Source organism: Zea mays, chromosome 9 (genome assembly GCF_902167145.1).
Source record: "Zea mays cultivar B73 chromosome 9, Zm-B73-REFERENCE-NAM-5.0, whole genome shotgun sequence".
NCBI lineage: Eukaryota > Viridiplantae > Streptophyta > Magnoliopsida > Poales > Poaceae > Zea > Zea mays.
Window position 1 is genome coordinate 65499551 of NC_050104.1, and position 4189 is coordinate 65503739.

At 50.6% G+C, this 4189-nt stretch overlaps 1 pseudogene; it reads left to right on the forward strand.

Moving 5' to 3' along the window:
* The first annotated feature begins 1800 nt into the window (after positions 1-1800).
* Positions 1801-2425, forward strand: LOC109942440 (uncharacterized; annotated as a pseudogene).
* Positions 2426-4189: the final 1764 nt, after the last annotated feature.

The window sequence follows — 4189 nt, forward strand, 5'->3', positions numbered from 1 at the left end:
GCACCATATGGTCTTGTGTCACTTTTATTTACACATATGCATCATGCATCTCAATAGGTACGCTAGATGTGGAACGCGTGGACGTGAAGGATGTGGTGTTGGAGAGAAGCCCGAAGAAGATGACTGATCAAGTGGATCTTCGTCAAGCAGGTGCCGATTAACACACTAATGTAGTGTCGGATTCCAGGCAAGCCCCGACATCGAAATCCCATGGTTTGCAATAATTGTTTTTATTCACATACTTGTCTATGGTTGTTGCATTAAGTTGTAGGAGTTGTTTGAAAACAATTGCTGCATGTATCCTTGATTTCCTTTATTTATCCCTATCCTTGTCACCTTGGTAAACTAAGTACGCTTAAATGCTTAGGTCCGCTTAGACGTTAGAAGTCAGGTGATTTCCTGTCACCTGCAAGGTACTTGTGCTTACCTTATGCTTGATTGGGTAAAGTCATCGGGAATTATCAATGAATAATATGAAGTTAATATGAGACCAGACGGGATGAAGATAAGGAAACACAAGGCATGGAGGTCTTGGTGTCTACTTATACTCGTCTGTGTCAATTAAGGACTGTATTGTTGTGGTCCCTCGAGTCATGTTAAATTTATGCGTAACACCCAAAGTCTCAATTTGGAAGACTAATAAAATTCTCCCATAATTTTTAGGTTAAAATATATTTTTCCATAGGAATTATACATTAGAAAAAAACAAATGAATATGAACTTTGAAATATACTTTAATTTTGACTTCACATCCAAAATAATATTTCCTTAACATAAACATAATGTGTGAGTGCATTGTATATTTAAAACAAATTTCCCAAATAAAAAGGGATAAAATAATTAGTATAATAATACCTCAATAGCATGCTGAATTATTTGGTTGTGCATCTAAATTTGAAATTTGGAAGTTACAACTTGGTTTTGAATTGAAATAGAAAACAAAAATAAAAAAGAAGTAAGTAGCCTGCTCGGCCCAGCCTCAATTTTCTTCCCATCCAGCCCAATTCGTGCCCAGCCGAACACCACACTGGCGCGTGCTGACACACGGGGCCACTTGGCTGCCTCACACGCCGCTCCCATCACTGATTGGTGGGTTATCCCGGTCAGCTCCTCCTTCTTCGCTGGAAGTCGTAACAGAACTGAAATCTTCTCAAACCTAAACAGATTCCAACATGATCCTCGTTGCCGATCTCTATGTGGACTTCCCTCTGTGATAAATGCGGGGCCTCACCCTCGCCATCATCCAGAGTACGCTGAACCTTGGAACCGCCCGAGAGGTGAAGTCAACTCGAGCATTGAGAGAGAGAGAGGGCGTAGCGGAGGGCACTGCTACCATGAGCTCGGGCAACGCTGCAACATGGGACCTCGATGCGCTGGCGAGGGTGTTCTATGGAGAGTACCGGTGCAGAAGTCATTGTGTGCAGGCACGAGAGGCCATGATGGCGGGGCGATTCCTCATAGGGGCGGGTTCCCCATTGCAGGGTCGCCATACGCCATGACCTTGCAACCTCGTCATCATTCGGTGCGTGCGATGCGATCGAGAGAGATCGCCAAATGGTGTTCAAGCTTTTCGTGGGGTTGTCGGGCGGTGATGGCCACCACCTTCTACCTAATTGCTCGCCGGAGGCATGGCTCTGCCGCAGGACACCACCCTGACGTGGCCAGGGGGCTACAACTACGCGATACCTGGTATGGACTTCCCTATCTGAAAGGGAAATTGGGTTAACCATTTCCTATAACTAATTTTGGTGGTTGAATGTCCAACACAAACATATGGACTAACTAGTTTGTCTAGAATTCATGTACTACAGGTGCATAAGTTTCAACACAAACCAATAAAAGAATCAAGTTAGGGACTCAATTTGAAATGGAGCAAAGAACTTGAGTGTGCTGAGAATTGGTGCACCAGACTATCCGGTGTGCCACCGGACAGTGTCCGGTGCACCATGCTCGTACAACTGTCAAGCAGCCACTCTCGGGAATTCCAGAGCGCACTCCGCTAAAATTTACCGGACTGTCTGGTGTGCCACCGGACGGTCCGGTGAGCCAGTGGAGCAATGGCTACCTGCGCAAAACGGTCGACTCTAACAGATGAACAGTGTCACGACAAAAGTCAGAGCAGGAAGTCAGAGGGGCACCGGACTGTCTGGTGTGGCACCGGACTGTCTGATGCCGCAAGAGGACAAAGATCCAATGGTCGATCGAGCTCCGAACCCTAACGGTCGACTGACGTGGCGGCGCACCGGACAACGCACAGTTTCTGTCTGGTGGCGCACCGGACTATCTAGTGCGCCCATCGCCAGCAGCCTTGGCCAACGGCTACCAAGGTGGTTGGGGGCTATAAATACCCCCAACCACCACAACCTTTGGCATACAAGTTTTCTGAAGATCACATTCAATACAAGAGCTCAAGAATTCACTCCAAGACACAATTCAAAAGATCAAATCCTCTCCAAGTCCCAAATTCATCACAAACACTTAGTGACTTGTGAGAGAGAGATTTTGTGTTCATTTGCGCTCTTGTTTCTTGGATTGCCTTTCTTCCTTTCTCATTCTTGTTCTCAAATGACTTGTAATCAAAGCAAAAGACACCTAAGTGTGTGGTGGTCCTTGTGGGGTCTTAGTGACCCGTTTGATTAAGGAGAAGGCTCTTCGGTCTATGTGACCGTTTGAGAGAGGGAAAGGGTTGAAATAGACCCGGTCTTTGTGACCTCCTCAACGGGGACTAGGTTCTTTGGAACCGAACCTCGGTAAAACAAATCACCGTGTTCATTTGCTTGATTCTTATTTGGTTTGGAACCGAACCTCGGTAAAACAAATCACCGTATTGACGGCCGCCATTGTCGTTGTCGCGCGGCGGAGGAAGGAGTATCATGTCGTAGCTGCCGTCGAGGGACATGAACTCCAGACTCCCGAAATGAAGCATCGTCCCGGGTTGAAGAGGTTGCTGGAGACTACCCATCTGGAGCTTGACGGGAAGCTGCTCGTCAACACGCAGCAGGCCCCTACCTGGCGCGCCAACTGTCGACGTTTCGACCCCAGGGGGTGCCTGGACCGACGAGTAAATTGTCGCCTCGTGTCCCAGCCCAGATGGGTCGGCGTGAGACGGAGCACGAAGGGGGGAGAAACGGCAAAAGGGGAAACCCGCGACCTTCGTGTTGCCCTGCGCCCAGGTCGGGTGCGCCTGCAGTAGGGGGGTTACAAGCGTCCGCGAGGGAGAGAGAGAGACTGTCCGCCAGCCCGTTCTCCCGCGCGGCCAACCTTCTCGTACGAGAGCCCTGGACCTTCCTTTTATAGGCGTAAGGAGAGGGCCCAGGTGTACAATGGGGGGTGTAGCAGTGTGCTAACGTGTCTAGCAGAGAGGAGCTAGGGCCCTAAGTACATGCCGTTGTGGCAGCCGGAGAGGTTTTGGCGCCCTGTTCATGTGATGTCGTGGCCGTCGGAGGAGTGCTTGAGCCTTGTGGAAGTACAGCTGTCGGGGCTGTTGGATCCTTGATGACGTCTCCTTGCTTCCATAAGGGGCTGGGAGCCACCTTCGTCATGGCGCACGCGGGGTGCCATCATTACTTGTTTACCGGGGCGAGCCAGATGGGACGCCGGTCTTGTTCCCTGTAGCCTGAGCTAGCTAGGGGTAGGGTAATGATGGCCTTCCCTATGATGTGGCGGGTCTGAGCCTGAGGTCGGGCGAGGCGAAGGCTCCTCCGAGGTTGAGGTCGAGTCTGAGCCCTGGGGTCGGGCGAGGCAGAGTTCGTCTTCCGATGACGAGGCTGAGTCCGAGCCCTGGGGTCGGGCGAGGCGGAGACCGTCTTCCGAGGCCGAGGCTGAGTCCGAGCCCTGGGGTCGGGCGAGGCGGAGTCCGTCTTTCGAGGCTGAGGCTGAGTCCGAGCCCTGGGGTCGGGCGAGGCGGAGTCCGTCTTCCAGGGTCGAGGCTGAGTCCGAGCCCGGGGTCGGGCGAGGCGGAGTCTGTGGCAGAACCACCCGAATTATTCCAGCTTAAGTGCCTAAGTCACGCCCCAGGGGCCGTAACACACTTAAATCGGAATAACCCGTCAGTCCTTCAGATCTAGTCTGATAGAGCCACTTAACCAGGATCAAATTCCACAATCTCACTCGAAGGTGAGTCACAGAAGAAATACAATAAAACAGGAAACCTCAAATTAAGTACTGAGTTATTACATAAATCGGAGTT